The sequence below is a fragment of the Bos grunniens genome, chromosome X (genome assembly GCF_055505025.1).
Source record: "Bos grunniens cultivar Pamir isolate PY7600 chromosome X, Bosgru_T2T1.0, whole genome shotgun sequence".
NCBI lineage: Eukaryota > Metazoa > Chordata > Mammalia > Artiodactyla > Bovidae > Bos > Bos grunniens.
In genome coordinates, this window is record NC_141194.1 from 123,551,289 (window position 1) to 123,570,427 (window position 19,139).

Sequence of the window (19,139 nt, forward strand, 5' to 3'; positions counted from 1 at the left end):
TCAGGAAGTTCACAGTTCATGTACTGCTGAAGCCTGGCTTGGAGAATTTTGAGCATTACTTTACTAGCATGTGAGATGAGTGCAATTGTGCGGTAGTTTGAGCATTCTTTGGCATTGCCTTTCTTTGGGAGTGGAATGAAAACTGACCTTTTCCAGTCCTGTGGCCACTGCTGAGTTTTCCAAATTGGCTGGCATATTGAATGTAGCACTTTTACAGCATCATCTTTCAGTATTTGAAATAGCTCAACTGGAATTCCATCACCTCCACTAGCTTTGTTCATAGTGATGCTTTCTAAGACCCACTTGACTTCACATTCCAGGATGTCTGGCTCTAGGTCAGTGATCACACCATCGTGATTATCTGGATCATGAAGATCTTTTTTGTACAGTTGTTCTGTGTATTCTTGCCACCTCTTCTTCATATCTTCTGCTTCTGTTAGGTCCATACAATTTGTCCTTTATCGAGCCCATCTTTGCATGAAATGTTCCCTTGGTATCTCTAATTTTCTTGAAGAGATCTCTAGGCTTTCCCATTCTGTTGTTTTCCTCTATTTCTTTCCATTGATCACTGAGGAAGGCTTTCTTATCTCTTCTTGCTATTCTTTGGAACTCTGCATTCAGATGTTTATATCTTTCCTTTTCTCCTTTGCTTTTCACTTCTCTTCTTTTCACAGCTATTTGTAAGGCCTCCCCAGACAGCCATTTTGCTTTTTTGCATTTCTTTTCCATGTGGATGGTCTTGATCCCTGTCTCCTGTACAATGTCATGAACCTCCGTCCATAGTTCATCAGGCACTCTATCTATCAGATCTAGTCCCTTAAATCTATTTCTCACTTCCACTGTATAATCATAAGGGATTGTACTCCTCTTAATCTTCCTATTTCACTATTAACCTCCTCTACTGATTAATCACTTCTGTTTCTCCATCAAACTCTTAATGGTAAAGTCCCAAACGGTCTGCCCTTAGCCTTCTTTGTTTCTCATTCTGCTCTCTCCCCTTGTATATATCTCTCTTCATGGGCTATCATAGTCATTCCCTCAATCTCAGTTATTTTTTCCATAGCACTTATCATGTTCTGACTTAGGAGATAATTTACTTTTTATGTTTATTAATGTCCCCCACCATCTCATCCCTGCTAGAATGTCAGCTACATAAAAGAAAGGGATTTTGTCTGTTCACTGATGTTTACCAAGCACCTGGAAAATCCCTGGAACATAGTAAGTGCTCAGTAGATTTTGTTGAATAATCAGCCGTATCTAGATGGCAAAACCTAACCCTTCTCTTGACTACATACCTCCACGTTTATCATAACAACATGTCCAGATTAACATGGCCCAAATCAAAGCTATTAACTCCTCCTGTAACAAATTTGCTCATCTCCCAGTGGTCCCTATCTCTGATCAAGGCACTGCAAGTCTAGAATGTCTGAAGTCATTCTGACTCCTTTATCTTTTCTTACAGTACACAGCCAATCAGTCATCAAGTACTGTGGATTGTAACCCCTCCACCTCCTCCACCTGTACTTCCCATGTTCATCCTCATAGACAACAGTCAATTTCTACTCTCACTTGCAGCTTTAAAATTGCCTCCTAAAATTATCCTGCCGCTAGTTGCTCAGCACCATCTATCCTACACAATATTGCCATCTATCCTACACAATACATACTATCTGCCTTTGATTCATTTTTTTCAGCTTCATATCAACTATGTTTTTTCACAGTACCTATTCTGCAGATATTTCTAATCCAAATGCTCACATGACCAATGAACATAACAGGAGATTCCAAGAGAATGCAGGTGAGAAGACTGGTGAACTAATTTTCAGAGAATCTGATAAGACTTGCTAAACAAGTGGTGTGACTTAAAATTATCCTTCATAAGGAACTGAGATATGAAAATAACTAAAGACAAAACTCAGATAAAAGGGTCTTCCCCTCTATTTGAGGGCCTAGATCGGGTTTTCAAAGTTTTCAAAGTGGGATCCATGAACCATCTGCTGTCCGAATCCTCTGGGGTTGGCCCTTTTATCTTCACTTGTAACCAGCATTCCAGGAGATGCTCATACACATTTAAGGTTGAGAATAACTGACTAAGAGAGTAATATCCACATTTTCCATTTTTGAATCAGGCAAGAAGAAATACCTGTATCCCTTCACTCTGAAGTAACAGGTAAAGGATAATGGATTCGGAATCAGAAAAGCTGATTTATTTTCTTAACTTTGCTCCTCACTGGCCTATGTGCTTAGGCAAGTCACTTACCACTATATTCAAATACAGAGGCTGGAGGAGATGACCTCTAAGAATACTTGTCACTGGAGGAGTTACTGTTTCCATTGGAACCATGCCTCATCACCTCATATCCTGCAGTTTCCTGCCACCAAACTGAATAACATTCACTCTGACCCAGAATTATGTGGTAGGAAATAGCTGAGAAAGTGACTCAAATGTCACCTTCTCAGTAAGGTCTTCTTTGTTGATCTTGTCTAAAAGAGTAAGTCCCTGTCTCATGCTTCTTACTCTTCCTACCTAATTTACTTTTCTCCATTACACTTAACACTATGTTTCTCAATCTTTCAACCAAGCAATCTTGCTTATTTGTCTGTTTCCCCCACTGGACTGTAAGCTCCATGAGAGTAAGGGTTATGTCTGTTCTGTTCTGTTTACTGCTACATCATCTGGACCTTTAACAACCCCTGGTATATAACAAAATATAGCTTTAAAGTTCTCATCATTCCCTTGGCTACTTCTCCCCCCTCTATCTCCCACTCCCTTTGTTCTGGCTTTCTCTCCAATTTTCTCTCTCCTTTTCATCACACTGTACCCTGACCCCTTTACACATTTAGAGCTGTGGCAATAAAGATGGGTTAAAGTGGACATATGGGTAATGGAGGATAATTCATGCTCATTTTCAACTTTTTAGTTTGCCCAAATGAATCTCAGAGGAAGGAAAACTCCTTCCCTAGAATTTTGGAAGAAAAGTTCTTCCAGATCTGAGACCTCTGGCAGAGTTTTCATTGTGCACAAAGGATACCTTGACCTCTGAACCTAAGTTTGAGGGAAATGCTGATGATCTTTGTAAAGAGAGAACCACTAATGTGCTTATGTCATAGACAAGAAACAAACAAAGAAAACAACATTCAGTTCAAACAAAAGAATAGGCAATAGTCCCAAAGTATATGTTTCATTGAATTTGAACCTAAATTTACTCAGACTACATTTGGACTTCCTGCATGAAAGGCTCATTCACAGGACCATGTGGAAGCTAGATTATTAAGTCCATTGAATGTATCTCTGGCTCCACTCTCAGGCATCTTTTCCATTCCCTCTTTTTTCAGAGCTGCTGAGTCAAGTATTCTATCTTCTTTCTACTCCTTTCAGAAGGCATTACCCATTTTTGCCCCCACAGATACCCTTCATAGGCAAAACTTCTCCGTACCTCGGTAGACCAAGGAACCTGGGCCACCATGTTAACAGGAAGGATAAAGCGTATATTTTTTTGTCACCTGGGGCTCTCTACAAAAAAGGCTAACACTTCCTCCTTTGCTATCAACCTTGTTGGTAAAGCAAAGGATAGAGATTTTTAGCTTGGGACTGAAGAAAGGGATATTTTAGGGTAGCCTTATTTTCCACGTCCTTCCAATGCAGCCATGGAGGGAGCTGCCCACTCTGAAATAACCAAGATGAAAGCATCTCTCAAAACCTTAGAATCAAATTTAGCACACAAAGATTGTGATTCCATTTAGCCAAATGAAGACTTTCTTGGGACTGATTCAGCAAACTCATGTGAGTCCCTAAGAGTCCCAGGGCCTGGCAGGGTGCTCAGTAAATATGTGCTTAATGAAGATGGGAACCTAAGTCATATGGAAAGCTGACATTTCATATAAATGTTGGCTGATAGTGAATATAAAGCAACTGTTAAAGATTTGGTTTCAAACTGTAGAAGGGCCAAATGAAAAAAAGACAGCAATTCTAAAGTAGAGATTTATATTTTCATCCAAAATGAATTAAACACTATCGTTTCCTCACTGCTGGATCCCCAGCAGATTTCAGGTGTCTTGGGATGTGACCAATGCTATATTTCAAGCTTAGTGCAAGCAAAAAGCACCTCAGTCTCTCAACCTCCCAGTCGATGCTCCTTTCAAGAGGTTAGCAGCAATTTCCTTAAAAAGAGAAACCCCGTGGCTGGTCAGTTTTTACTCTCGATTGACAAAATAGCTTTTGACCCTTTTGTTTAACTTCTGATTTGGAGAGGATGATAAACCAGGTCACTAAAAGGTAGAGAAGGGGAACTCACAATTTTCCATTTTCAAAGATTGTTGAGAAAAAGATGGCTGAAATGAGTCTAAAGCGATTCTTGGGCTTCCTGGTCTGTTTCCCTGTCCCTAATGCAATTGGGTTGGTTGCAAGTCAGTTATTTGGAGAAGGACATGGCAACCCACTCCAGTGTTCTTGCCAGGAGAATCCCAGGGACAGGGGAGCCTGATGGGCTGCCGTCTATGGGGTCGCACAGAGTCAGACATGACTGAAGCGACTTAGCAGCAGCAGCAGGTATTATGCCCTTTGCTAGATGCTGTTCTTTCCATCCACTCATTCAACAAATACTTACTGAGTACCTACAACAGTAATGTTGTGAGATGCTAGACAAAGGTAGCATGGTCCCTACCCTTCATGTGATTATAATCAAAATGGTGGGGACAATTGTTCTGGAAGCAGAAACTTTCAACTAAATATAATCAAAATGACAGTATTATATATCAAAGCCTTACTGTGTGCCTTGCACTGAGCCAGGGACTTGTATGTATGTTATCTGTTTGAATCCTCACAACAGCCTAGCAAGTAGGCTCTTACTTCTCCTTAGTTTACTGATGAAGAAAATGCACATCAGAGAGGTAAAGTAACTTGCTCAAGATCATGTTGCTACTAAGTTGCAAAGCTGGGATTTAAAAACATATCTGTCTGATTCCATAGCCTACGTTTTTTCCAGAACACGGTATTGCCTTTAGAGAGGCAGTTAAGAGAGCAGTCAGAATTTCCCATCCTAGAGAAACCAGATCTTCCCCCTCATGTTGACTGTCTTAGTCAACTGACTGTCATGTTGACTGTTCAGCCTGCTATAACAGAATACCATAGATGGCGTGGCTAACACAACAGAAGTTTATTTCTAACAATTCTGGAGGCTTGGGCATCCAAGATCAAGGCGCTGGCAGATTCAACGTCTGGTGAGAACCCCCTTCTTGGTTCACAGATGGCTGTCTTCTTGCTGTGTCCTCACCTGGTGTAAGTGGGGGAGATAGCTCTCTAGGGTCTCTTTTATAAGGGCACTTATCCCATTCTTGAGGACTCCATTCTTATGATCTAATCACCTCCCAAAGGCCCCACTTCCTAATATCATTGCATTGGGGGTCAGGATTTCAATATACAAATTTTGTAACAACGCAAACATTCAGTACATAATGTTTACTTCTGCTCAGGGGCCTCTGTTCGTGGTTAGAATTACTATGATTTAAAAATTGCACATTCATCCATTTTTTTTCCCCAAAGAACTTTTTCTATTAACTTGAAAGGAAATGGATTGTGGAATTTTAACCTGCCTTGTTGAATGACTTCTAATCAGGAATTTCCCTTCTTTAATCATTCAAGATGACAATCAAGAAGAATAAAAAATGGATATACAGTGTTTATGAAACCATGATCTTGAAACAAGTAACTGAGTCAGAGGAGAGGACAATAGGTCACTATGATGGGCTTTTCACTGCTTAAGACTTCAGGTACTAGCGTTACTGAGGCTAAGAAATTACTTATTTATACCTGGATTATGCCCTAGGCATAGGACAAGAGAACAAGGCAGCATCTCTCCAGCCAGGATTTTGTAACCACACTACTTAACCAATGATGCTGGACTACAGAGAAAATCCTTATTCATACATTCATGTAGGGCCCTTCCCACCTTAGTGTCTTTGCTCCAACTGTCCTCAAATTTGGAAGGTTCTTTCTCTGTTTACTTGGAAAAATCTGAAATTTCTATTAAAACTCAACTAAAATTATGCTTTTTCCAAGATGACTTCCCCAACAATTTCAGTCAAAATCAATGCTTCTCTCATTTCCTCATTAACCTATAGGTCTATGTCACAGCTGGCTTTTTATCAGAATTAGATTCAGTAAGTATTTTTGCCTCTGTGAGATGGTAAGCTCCGAGAAGGTCAGGGATTTTATCTTGTTCATCTCTGTATCCATCCTAGTATCCAGTACAGTATGTATCAAATACTATACTAAATAGCAAATGCTTATTGAATTATACTTGACTGAATAATAAAAAATGAAGTCCATTCTTTCTAGACTTCAATTCCTACTCCCATTTCCTACCTGGGCCTGGGACACAAAAGTCAGCAGGGATCCCTTTGGCTTTGGCATCAGACCAACCTGTATTCAAATCAGCACTGCAGCTTCCTAGCTGTGTAAACCTAGGCAAACCATTTCTCTCTCTGAGCTTCAGTTCTCTTTATCTATACAATCAGGATAACAACTCTCATGAAATTACCAAAAGGAATAAATGAGGTAGGTAGGTATGTGTGTGTGTGCGCCACACACTGCACACACACACACACACCTTAGTTTCTCTTATCTCATACTTTTTTATGGTAGGGAAAAGGCCCAATATAGGAAAAACAAGCATTAACCCAGGATATCAAGGGGTGTCAACCTACAAGTGGCCAATTTACTGGGTCCCTACTATTATCCTAGCACTGTGCGAAGTTCTATAAGGGAGATAAAGAGCCTCTGCCTTCAGAAAGCTAACAATCTATTGGGAGAGGAAAAACAAATTCTTGAGAAACACACATTAAGAACCCCACCAGGCATATACTAAATGCCCCAAAGATGAACAGACAATACATGCCAGAGGAGAAACAGGCCTGACAGACTTGAAGAAAGCTTAAAGGCCCTCTAAAGAATAGGCTGGAAGTTAATGGAAGGAAGAAGAGACTGTGGGCATTCCAGTCAGAAGAAATGACCTATGTTCAAATGTGAGGGTGGAGGTACGTTCAGAGGGTTGGAGAACAGCCAAGGCACTAGACCTACAGACTTCAGAGACGAGGTAAGAGGTGTAACGAGTGAGTGTTGGACAGCAGAGGGCCTTGAGTGCCAGATTAGGCGTAACAGTACAAATCGCTGGCCAACAGCAGACTAGGGGCTCACCTTATTGGAAAACTGATCTCCAATTTGGGAAGCATTCCTGCTGAGGTCATGCCTTATGTATGTATATAAAGTGACCACTATAAGAAGTAGGCAGGACCGCTGTGCAGCAGGAAGGAGGCTGAGGAGGTGAGTTATCCAGGATCAGACTCCATAGTGGAGGAGACCCGGCCCTTTGTTTCTAAGAATGGTGACAGGCGTCCCTTCCCCCACCGCAGCTGCCCTTGAGGCATGCTGGGGGCTGACTCCCCAGAGGGATAACAGAGCTGTCCCAGAGAATCCAATGGGAACAGGCATAGGCAAGGCTCTCCTCTCTCCACCCCATCCAGCCCCAGGCTGCACACCCCACCCTGCACCCACAGAACTGAAGTTTACCAGGACAGCCCCAGGAGAGGCTTGTTGGCCCTGGACTCTAGGGCCAGGCTGCCTGCTCCCCTCATTTGCCTGGGGTGGGGGCAGGAGTCACGCTGATTGGCTTCCAGCTGGCTTTGCTGAGCTCTTACAATAATAAAGATGGGACTCTTTACCAGTGAGGTCATGAATTGAAGAGGAGAAGTGGGGACAAGCTTTGCACTGCACTATGGGCTGCCCCTACCACCTGCTGGGCAGGAAAGTTTTCTTCGGCAGGAAAGAGAAATAGTGAATGGGGAAAGGCCAGGTGGTGGGGTGGTTTGCTCTGGGAGGCTGGCTGGAATGAGTGTGGCATTGTGAGCCTCTGGCTCTGTATGGGCAAGCAACAAAGTAGCGGGGACCCCTTATCAGGTGAACTCAAGTGCCCATCAGCTCACTCCATCAACTGCTGCCCCTCCTCCCCCAAGCGTCTCTGGGCTGTTTATTTTCTTAGAAAAGGGGAATCTGCATGTCAGCTCATTTGCATTCTTTGGTCCCAAACAAAACCATATTAAAGTGCCCTGAAGAGCTGGCTAACTGGGAAGGCTGTTTGCCTTGGGGGGAAAAAAAAGTCCTTACATTTGAAAAGGAATCAATGTAGTATTCTATTTTCCTGCCAAGTACAATGCTTGCATTAGAGAAAGAAAATCTCCCATTCACTCTGATCAGACTGAATGTAATGGTTAAGAATTTAGCATCTTTTTCAACAGCTTTTAGATATTTTATGTTTTCTTCATTCTTACCATCTTGTTTTGAGTCCTGTAAATGTAGCTGGAGAATGAAAGGAAGTAAAGAAGGGAGCAATGGCTTCAGCAGTGGCCTGGTATCCCTCAGGAAGCATGGACGCAGTTGCTTTTCTTACTTGGGAAACAGATGGTGTTTTATGCTTAACACAATCAGCACTGCCTCTCTATCTGTGCCCCTAACCTTCCCCACCTGTGTGAAACCTAATCAGCGCCTAATGAACATACTTGGAGCTGTCTGGATGGAATTAGTCCCAGTAGGAGCCGGCCTTCAGGTACCAGGCACTCTCTTAAAGCTGAGTAGCTGCAAAAGACAAGAAATCTTTACATTAGAGCTAATTAAATAAAGGTCTGCCTCTGCTAAAGACGTTTTGTTTTTTTCCCCTCCTAGAAAGTAGACAAGACTCAGTGTATTACATTGTTAAGCTAATGTTTACCCCTCTCCTCACAGCAACCATGGACAAAGGTTTATAGTTTGAATTTCCTCTAAATACATGAGACATCCAATGCCTTTTCTGTCATCTCCACTCCATGTGGGCTGCTTTCCCTGGATCATATTCTCCTTTGTGTAAATACATGCACAACAACAACGGCAAAGTTCAGGCAAAACTTGCCAGAAGGCTGCCCACCAAACCATTCCCTTTTGCCAAATCTATGCTTTTATCCCAACGAAATAAACAGAGGACTTAGTCAAAGTGCTTACTTGAAACACACACACACACACACTATGATGTTAGCAAATTGTTACTGACATATTTGAAATTTTATTAAGAATTGCAACAACCTAGAGGCTTCTGGGTAATGTGCAAATCGCTAGGAAGAAATCCACCATTTTCTGGTCAAAAGCTGTTTCTTTTGATGACATAACAAGGTCAATAGGTCATGGTGGCTCCATTACTTCACCTTGAGTTGAACCCTTTTGATGACATACCAAAGTATAAATCATCATGGATTAGCCAGAATGCCCCTCTTCTCACCCCACCCATCTCTTTAGAGTTTCTAAGGAATAGGGACCCATAGACTCTGTTTTTACTGTGCCTTCATCTCCCTACAGATTTCAATGGAGGGTCATGCTAGTGCTCCTCACCCATTACCTTTAGGATCAGAAGGAGGCTAAGTTCCCTCCCAGGCTCATTTCCTTGTCATCTCCTAGAGTTCTATAAATCTCTAAATAGGAGGTCAGCAAACTATAGCCCTTGGACCAAATCCTGCCTGCTGCTTGTTTTTGTAAATAAAGTTTTATTAGAACACAGTTTGCCTATTTGTTTATTATAGCCTATGGCTGTCCGAGTACAATAGTGAGATTAAGTAGTTGTGACAGAGATTGCATGGCCCACAAAACTTAAAATACTTATCTAGCCCTTTACAGAAAAAGTTTGCTAACCTCTGTTCTAAGGCTTTGTGTTGTAAAGTACTAGTTGGGCTATGCTAGTCTTTCTGTGGAGCTAGTTGTATTCATATTTTGAAGATTTGGTGGTTACTGTCTTATCTAAACTTGCCTCAGGACCTATTTACCCTCAATTCACAGTAGGTAGGAAACAATGAAACAGTGGCGATTTTCAGTTTTACTTAACCAGATCCAGAGAGAAATGAAGCTTATATTCTGTGCCCTTGCCCATCTGCCCTTATCTTGTTGGAGAAGGTGAGACAGGAGAATCTGGTATCTTTCCTCTCAGATCTATGTGGCACATAAGAAACCACAAATCACTTCTTTTTAGCAGAAAACACAAGTGACAAAGATGCTTCAGAGGACAAGAAATAACAAGGGTAGGAGTCCACTGAGAGAACTTGACTCAAAACACAACACTTTGTATTGACCCTGCAACAGCTCCAGAAACCTCAGTATTCCTTTTGGCCATGGCTTTAGCTAACGTGGCCTTAAAAGCTTTCCCTAAAAATTGTTACCCATTTTTGCTTGTGTTTGTTCCTCAACTTGGGAAAAAAAAAATATACAGCTATATTGCATTTCTAAACATGATAAGCTTCAAGGAAGAACCTGCTATAACTGAAAGTCATTGGGAAATATGGATTTCAATACAGTTCAGCAACAGAGCAAGCTGTATTTCCAAGCTAGGAAGAATTTGTACCCTCCAGGGAAGTCTTTAGCTACTTGGTAGCTTTATTTTTCTAAAACACTAGTAGAAACTTCGATTCAATTCAAAAAACTTTTTAAGTGAGAGAAATAATCATTATGAGAAAAGAGCTATTCTTTCTACCTAGTATTAAAAATGATAATTGTAAAAATATATAAGGACTTAACTATGTACCAGCCACTATTTCAATTACTTTACATGTATCACATCTCAGATAATCCTCACAACTTTCTGAGGTTTCTATAATTTTTATTTTTAATTTTTATTTATTTTTATTCCTATATTACAGAAAAAAACATTCTGAAATCAGAAGGAGGTCAAGTAACTTGCCCAATGTCACAACAACCAATAAGTGGTTGAGCTGGGATGAAAATATCACTTACTCCGACTCTTCCACTAAATCAGGAGCACATGTACCTTGAGTTCTCCTTCCAGTAATAGGAATAGATTTCCCTGAACCATTCATACTCTCAAACTTGCTTCTCTATTGTCCAGCAGCAAATGCTATATGACATCTCTCTGGGTCCTTAAATTAGAGAAAAGCTAAGCAATTCTGGCTGGGTTCTAGCCCATGGGCTATTTTACAAACTGCCTTGAACAGAGGCAGAGAAGAAGGCTGCCTGCACAGAAGAAGCATCTGAGGAGTGCCTACCACTGAAGCAGTCCTTTCTTTAATAGTCCTCTGGCCAAAGGCATTGTTTCCCTGAAACATGTTGGGTAAAACATAATAGTCTTCCACTTAGCAAGGAGAGCTGAAGGCAGGGAAGAAAAAGAAGTTAGAAGATGATTGCTGTAGTCCAGGAGGGATACAATGAGGATCTTAGTGGTGGCAAAGGTGATGGAGAGGAGGTGCCAGAATCAAGATATTATGAAAACTGACGTGACCTTGTAATTGTATTGATGAGGATGGACTAACTGCAGTAACATATAAACTCTGAAATGTATAATCACTCAAACCTCATAGAAGTTTCTTTCCTGCTCATGTAACACTACTGGGCACCTGAAGAGTAGGCAGATCAGTCCTTATGCACGCAGGATGCCAGGCTGACAGCAATCCACCACCTTTAATATGTGGGTTCCCAGGTTGTCCAGGGCACCATCTCCATTGCAGCCAGAGAAACACCTACTTCCCTAAAGCGGATACCTTTCAGTGAAGAAAAGTATTGACTTCAATGAATGACTTATTCATCAGACAGTTTTTTTCATGCACCACTCTCTATTCTGTTTTCTCCTAATACTCTGGGCATATTTCTTTCATAGCAGTTATCACACTACACTGAAATTGTAAATTTACCTGTTGCCCCACTAGAAGATGTATTCTTTGAGAATGAACACCATGTCTTATATACATCTCCACACATTTAGTGAAAGTGTTAGTTGCTCAGTCGTGTCTGACTCTTTACAACCCCAGGGACTATAGCCCTTCAGGCTCCTCTGTCCATGGAATTCTCTAGGCAAGGATACTAGAGTGGGTTGTCATTTCCTTCTCCAGGGAATCTTCCAGACCCAGGGATTGAACCCGTGTCTCCTGCATTGCAGGCAGATTCTTTACCATCTTAGCTATCAGCACTCAGCTGAGAGTACAGTAAATGCTCAACAAAAGTCAGCTTTAAAAAATGAATATATGAGTGAATGCATGAAGTCATATTTCTTAATACCCATGGCTTCATCATCTTCTCAATATAAAGATATTAGCCTTCCTAAGATCTACCTTTATGTTATATAAACTAGCCCACAGAATAAAAGGGTACAAGTTGATCTAAAATAAACTGAAAATGGGGGTAATAGTCTATCCATAGCCTTTCCCATCTTCCTAACAACTCAAATTCAAAACTGAAACTTTTTGACCAATAGAAGTACTAACGATGTCTAGCAAGCAATCCTGTGAAGGGTGAAAAGCCAAATCTCCCCTGGATTTGGTTACTGTACCGGGAATAATTGAATAGTTTAAAACATGTCTGCCTTGTAACTTGGCTAGCCTTTATATTATAACAATGAAAATTCACAAATGTGTCTAGGGAGTCATTTATGCACTGGAGTACCATATAAGAAACCCAATTGCATATAATAAAGTATATAATGCACATAAACATTTAATGAAGAGTAAAAGCATTGCCAGGCCTCTCCAGGAGCAGCCCTTGACTCATACTCTCCCCTGAGATCCCCTACAGAAGGAAAGGGTTAACCAGATGTTCCACTCCTGCAGAAATGGGAGGACCTAAGCCAGCTGCAGATGGTACAAAAGTAGGAAATGAGAGAGCAAGGCCTGGGGCTGAATTGTAGTGAATGGGGGCAGGCTCATCCACTGGTAGTCAGCAATAATGGCCTCAGGGGTTCGGCCTGATTTCCCCCAGTAAGAAAACCAGGTCAGCAATTGGCAGACTTCAAGGTGCCTATGTAATATTGTGCTTCACAGTTTGAGCTGTTGAGTCAAGTAGATCAGGAGGTGAATCCTGGCCCTACCACTTACTAGCTGTATGACCCTGAGCAAGTCACTTAACCTCTCCAAAGCTCAGTCTGTAAGTTGGAAGCAATAACACTCCCCATCTCCCAAGGTGGTTATAAGAATTCTGTGAGATAATGCAAATGAAAGTGCCTGGGCTCTACTAAGACCTCAAGAAATGATAGTGGTTGTCATTTTTATTATTAGAATCCAAAGTCAGGAGTATTTACCCTTAGGCTTTCATCTAAATATTTTATTATAATTTTAGCTCTTATGTTTAAGCCTTGATCCATTTTGAGTTCATTTTTTAAATTTATTTATTTTAATTGGAGGCTAATTACAATATTGTGGTGGTTTTGCCATACATTGACATGAATCAGCCATGGGTGTACATGTGTCCCCCCATCCTGAACCCCCTCCCACCTTCCTCCCCATCCCATCCCTCAGGGTCATCCCAGTACACCAGCCCTGAGCACCCTCTTATGCATCAAACCTGGACTGGTGATCTATTTCACATATGGTAATATACGTGTTTCAATGCTATTCAAATCATACCACCTTGAGTTCGTTTTTGTACACGGTATAAAGTAAGAGTCCAACTTCACTCTTTTGCATGTGGATATCCAGTTATCCTAACACTACCTATTGAAGAGACTAGCCTTTCCCCATTGAAAAGTGGTCTTGACATCCTTATTGAAAATCAGACAATCATAGATATATGGGTTTACGTCTGGACTCTGAATTCCATTCCATTGATCTATATGTTTATCCTTCTGCTGGCCTCCTAAAATTCCAACTTTCAGCTTTGGGTTTCTGAGCTCCATCTCCTGCTGGCACACGTTGCCTCTCCCTCCAGATAATCTCTTACACAGTCTTTTTTAAAGATGTCTCCAAGCTGATTTTCCTATATGTCCATAGCACAAAAGCAAATCATCCATAACACCCAAACAATGCATCTCCTTTCTCCCTCTGCTGCTTTTATTTTTGCTTCCTTCTCTATCCCCTTCTCTTCTTCCTCGGGTCTACAGACAGTGACTTTAGATTTTTCAGACAATAATTAGGTACAGTGTTTTGTTTCTCCTAATCTTCAAAGGACACATATCAAGCTTTCAGAATCATCTCTTCTAAGTCCCTCTTGCTTGACAAAAGGTGTGGGGAAGGTCCCCATCTCCCCACACTGTATGAGGCACAGTGGAAAAGTGGCAGAGCATGCCATTGCCATCCAATCTTTCTCTGCAAAGGAATGCTCTTTCTCTCTATGTCTTTAACTTCAACCCTTTAATACCTTCAAGATTGCTGATGGGATATGGATTGCAAAACTTGTTTCTAGAAATCTGCATTGCAAGTCTCATATAAAAGGGCCCCACTTTAAAACTGAGGATATTGTTCTCAATCTTTTGGGGCCTAAGCTAAAACTGAGATGTAAAGAGTCCTATTTTAATATCCCTTTACAAATGAAGGATGAATAAATAAATGAATGAATGAATATCAGCTTCTTTCTCCCACTCCCTGCCACTTTTTAGTTTAATTCATTGACCAGCATTGTGCAACCAAATTTTATTAATACTGATCAACAATCTGCTGTGTCAGTCTGAAGAATCAAGTCCCAACAATGATAATATTTTTTAAAATCATAAGTATAAAGTCTTGATAGCTAATAAGCAAATATTTATGTAAATTGAATGGATTTCTTTTTTTTTAATTGAATGGATTTCTGATTTCAAGTTGGTACAAATATTTCTGCCTCTCTTCCTCTTGAAAAATCACATAAAACCAATAAGAGAAACAGAGAGCAGCAACACAAGCTCTATCTTCGATGAAACTAGGCATGGTAGCTAGTCTCCAAAGATCAGATCAGATCAGTTGCTCAGTCGTGTCCGACTCTTTGCGACCCCATGAATCGCAGCACGCCAGGCCTCCCTGTCCATCACCAACTCCCGGAGTTCACTCAGACTCATGTCCATCGAGTCAGTGATGCCATCCAGCCATCTCATCCTCTGTCGTCCCCTTCTCCTCCTGCCCCCAATCCCTCCCAGCATCAGAGTCTTTTCCAATGAGTCAACTCTTTGCATGAGGTGGCCAAAGTACTGGAGTTTCAGCTTTAGCATCATTCCTTCCAAAGAAATCCCAGGGCTGATCTCCTTCAGAATGGACTGGTTGGATCTCCTTGTAGTCCAAGAGACTCTCAAGAGTCTTCTCCAACACCACAGTTTAAAAGCATCAATTCTTCGGCACTCAGCCTTCTTCACAGTCCAACTCTCACATCCATACGTGAGCACAGGAAAAACCATAGCCTTGACTAGACGAACCTTTGTTGGCAAAGTAATGTCTCTGCTTTTGAATATGCTATCTAGGTTGGTCATAACTTTCCTTCCAAGGAGTAAGCGTCTTTTAATTTCATGGCTGCAGTCACCATCTGTAGTGATTTTGGAGCCCAGAAAAATAAAGTCTGACACTGTTTTCACTGTTTCCCCATCTATTTCCCATGAAGTGATGGGACCGGATGCCATGATCTTCGTTTTCTGAATGTTGAGCTTTAAGCCAACTTTTTCACTCTCCACTTTTACCTTCATCAAGAGGCTTTTTAGTTCCTCTTCACTTTCTGTCATAAGGGCGGTTCCTAGCAATTCCTCTGTTCTCCTGCTCTTCTTCACATCAACAGCTGGAGTTTATTTTCCCTCCCCTTGAATCTCGGCTACTTGTAACTGGCTTTGACCAATGGAATACAGCAAAAGTTACATTCTGAGAGTGCTGAGCACAAGCTTTAAGAGGACTCACAGCATTCACTTCCTTCTTTTAGGAAACTGGGTACCATCCAATCAGAGTTCAAGCCAAATGGAAATGTCACATGGAGGAGAAGCAAAGGCACTCTGATTGAAAGTTCTAACTAAGCTAATGGTCAACAGTTAGCACCAACTGCCAGCCATGTGAGTGCACCATATAAGGGCATTTTAGCTCAGTCAAGCACATAGACGACCGCAGTTTCAAATGACACCTCATGGAGAGACCAGTCAATGCACAAAACCTTGAGAAAAAAAAAGAATGTGGTTATTGTTTAAAGCCACTATATTTTGTAATAGTTTGCCACATAGTCATAGATAATGAAACTTCTGGATATATCTGCATCCCCAAACCACAGTACTTAGAGGTGGGAAGTAGGTGGAAGAATGATAAATGATTCATTAGAGGGGAGGAAATTAAAACATAAGTGCCTGCAAAGGGTGGAAGAATGATAATCAATACTGGGAAAGCAAGGCATTCAAAATTTCAAGTGAATTTGGTATGCAATGAGATTATAAAGTAAGCGCATGGTAAAGATAGTTTCAAATGTGCAAGTGCAAAATTTATCTCCATAAAAAACTTTCAAATTCTAGGAGCTTCTGTAGGATATGTTCTACAAAATATATATGCAAACCAAGAAAATTGAAGACATGGGATTCAGAAAACAGAAAATCCAACAACAAGGAAGTAAAGGTAGAAACACAGATCTCAGCCATGAGGCAAATCAGATGGGAGTTTCAGAAGGGATGCTTCCAGGGAAAATCAGAAATGAAAAATATTCTTTTTATGTTTCATCTAACAAGTATCTATGGGGAAACTATTACTTTTTAAGGCTATTCTAGGCCCTGAGGATATAGTTATAAACAAAATTAAGTTTCTAACTTTCTGAAATTTGCATTCTAGTGGACCTTAAGGCTTATGTCATCTGACAAGTTATGGAAAATTGTTACAAATCTCTTAAGGTATGCTGGAAATTTTTACCAAATGTGACACAAATCAAAAGAAGTCACATGAAAGTCAGTCAACAAGTAACTTCAGGAAAAGCAAAAAGTTGAAAAAGAAAGTAACTGCAGTCTTAGTTCACCAATAGACTCAGTAGTGAATGCTATTTGTATAAACACAGTAGTAAAAGTACAGTAGATTTAAACAAAAAATGAGATATATTAGGAATATACGGCATGGGGAAGAGAAAAGTAAATATGTGACCTATCCAGATTTTACATAATAGAGAATCAGTATGTAATGTCTAAACTCTATTAAAAATGTGTTTATGTGTATGTGTGTGTATATATATATATAATTTGAAAAATGGAAATAAATATTAGAAGAAATAGCTACAGATTTAAAAGGGTGCCACTAGTGAATGAGATGGGGCAAAGGACTGATGTTTTCCCGTAAAGGCTTTTTAGCATTATCAGACCTTAAAGAGAATTTTTGCATGTAACACTTTGATGTTAAAAGATATATTTTTAAAAGGAGCTAAAATAGATCTGTTTATTGGAACTGTTTCCTAGAGCTACACAGGAGATATGATGAGTGTTAACTTTGCCAAACATTAGATTTTGTTGTTGTTTAGTCACTGAGTCACGTCCGAATCTTCTTCTGACCTCATAGACTGTAGCCTGCCAGTTTCCTCTGTCCATGGGATTATCCAGGCAAGCATACTGGAGTGGGTTGCCACATCCTTCTCCAGGGGATCTTCCTGACCCAGGGATCGAACCCACGTCTCCTGTATTGCAGGTTGATTCTTTACTTCTGAGCCACCAGAGAAGCCCAAAGGTTAGATTTAAAGGTGATTATCGATTTTTATGCAAGCTATACTACTAGCCAACAACTACATTTTAACTGGGTCACCATCTTTATACAACCATGAATGCTTATGCAACCAGTTGAATATTTTATTGCATTTTGTTCTCTTGTTTTATAAAAATGGCTGTAAACAGAAATGAGAGTCTCAGAAATACAACCCAGAGACAAAGATCATTCAGTTCAGTTCAGTTCAGTCGCTCAGTCATGTCCGACTCTTTGCGACCCCATGAATCACAGCACGCCAGGCCTCCCTATCCATCACCAACTCCCTGAGTTCACTCAAACTCCCATGCATCGAGTCGGTGATGCCATCCAGCCATCTCATCCTCTGTCGTCCCCTTCTCCTCCTGCCCCCAATCCCTCCCAGCATCAGGGTCTTTTCAAATGAGTCAACTCTTCACATGAGGTGGCCAAAGTATTGGAGTTTCAGCTTTAGCATCAGTCCTTCCAGTGAATACCCAGGACTAATTTCCTTTAGAATGGACTGGTTGGATCTCCTTGCAGTCCAAGGGACTCTCAAGAGTCTTCTCCAACACCACAGTTCAAAAGCATCAATTCTTCGGCACTCAGCTTTCTTCACAGTCCAACTCTCACATCCATACATGACCACAGGAAAAACCATAGCCTTGACTAGACAGACCTTTGTTGGCAAAGTAATGTCTCTGCTTTTCAATATGCTATCTAGGTTGGTCATAACTTTCCTTCCAAGGAGTAAGCGTCTTTTAATTTCATGGTTGCAGTCACCATCTGCAGTGATTTTGGAGCCCAGAAAAATAAAGTCTGACACTTTTTCCACTGTTTCTCCATCTATTTCCCATGAAGTGATGGGACCGGATGCCATGATCTTCGTTTTCTGAATGTTGAGCTTTAAGCCAACTTTTTCACTCTCCTCTTTCACTTTCATCAAGAGGCTTTTTAGTTCCTCTTCACTTTCTGCCATAAGGGTGGTGTCACCTGCATATCTGAGGTTATTGATATTTCTCCTGGCAATCTTGATTCCAGTTTGTGCTTCTTCCAGCCCAGCATTTCTCCTGATGTACTCTGCATATAAGTTAAATAAGCAGGGTGACAATATACAGCCTTGACGTACTCCTTTTCCTATTTGGAACCAGTCTGTTGTCCCATGTCCAGTTCTAACTGTTGCTTCCTGACCTGTGTACAGGTTTCTCAAGAGGCAGGTCAGGTGGTCTTATATTCCCATGTCTTTCAGAATTTTCCAGTTTATTGTGACCCACACAGTCAAAGGCTTTGGCATAGTCAATAAAGCAGAAATAGATGTTTTTCTGGAACTCTCTTGCTTTTTCCATGATGCAGCGGATGTTGGCAATTTGATCTCTGGTTCCTCTGCCTTTTCTAAAACCAGCTTGAACATCTGGAAGTTCACGGTTCACATATTGCTGAAGCCTGGCTTGGAGAATTTTGAGCAGTACTTTGCTAGTGTGTGAGATGAGTGCAATTGTGCAGTGGTTTGAGCATTCTTTGGCATTGTCTTTCTTTGGGATTGGAATGAAAACTGACCTTTTCCAGTCCTGTGGTCACTGCTGAGTTTTCCAAATTTGCTGGCATATTGAGTGCAGCACTTTCACAGCATCATCTTTCAGGATTTGAAATAGTACCAGGTTTTTAACTTAATTCTGACATGTATTGGGTTTAAACTGGCTAACTGCAGGTACAATTATGAATTTAAA

At 40.8% G+C, this 19,139-nt stretch overlaps 1 long non-coding RNA gene across 2 annotated transcripts in view; it reads right to left on the reverse strand.

Annotated features, from left to right (window-relative positions):
• Positions 1 to 5,141: 5,141 nt before the first annotated feature.
• The window catches only part of LOC147341289 (uncharacterized), a 167,189-nt gene continuing 153,191 nt past the window's right edge, over positions 5,142 to 19,139 (reverse strand). For both annotated transcript variants that reach the window (XR_015159403.1, XR_015159405.1), the window contains exons 3-4: positions 8,554 to 8,629; positions 5,142 to 5,273 (exon numbers count right to left, since the gene is read on the reverse strand). This is a non-coding gene — a long non-coding RNA (uncharacterized LOC147341289). The remainder of the gene's footprint in view (positions 5,274 to 8,553; positions 8,630 to 19,139) is intronic.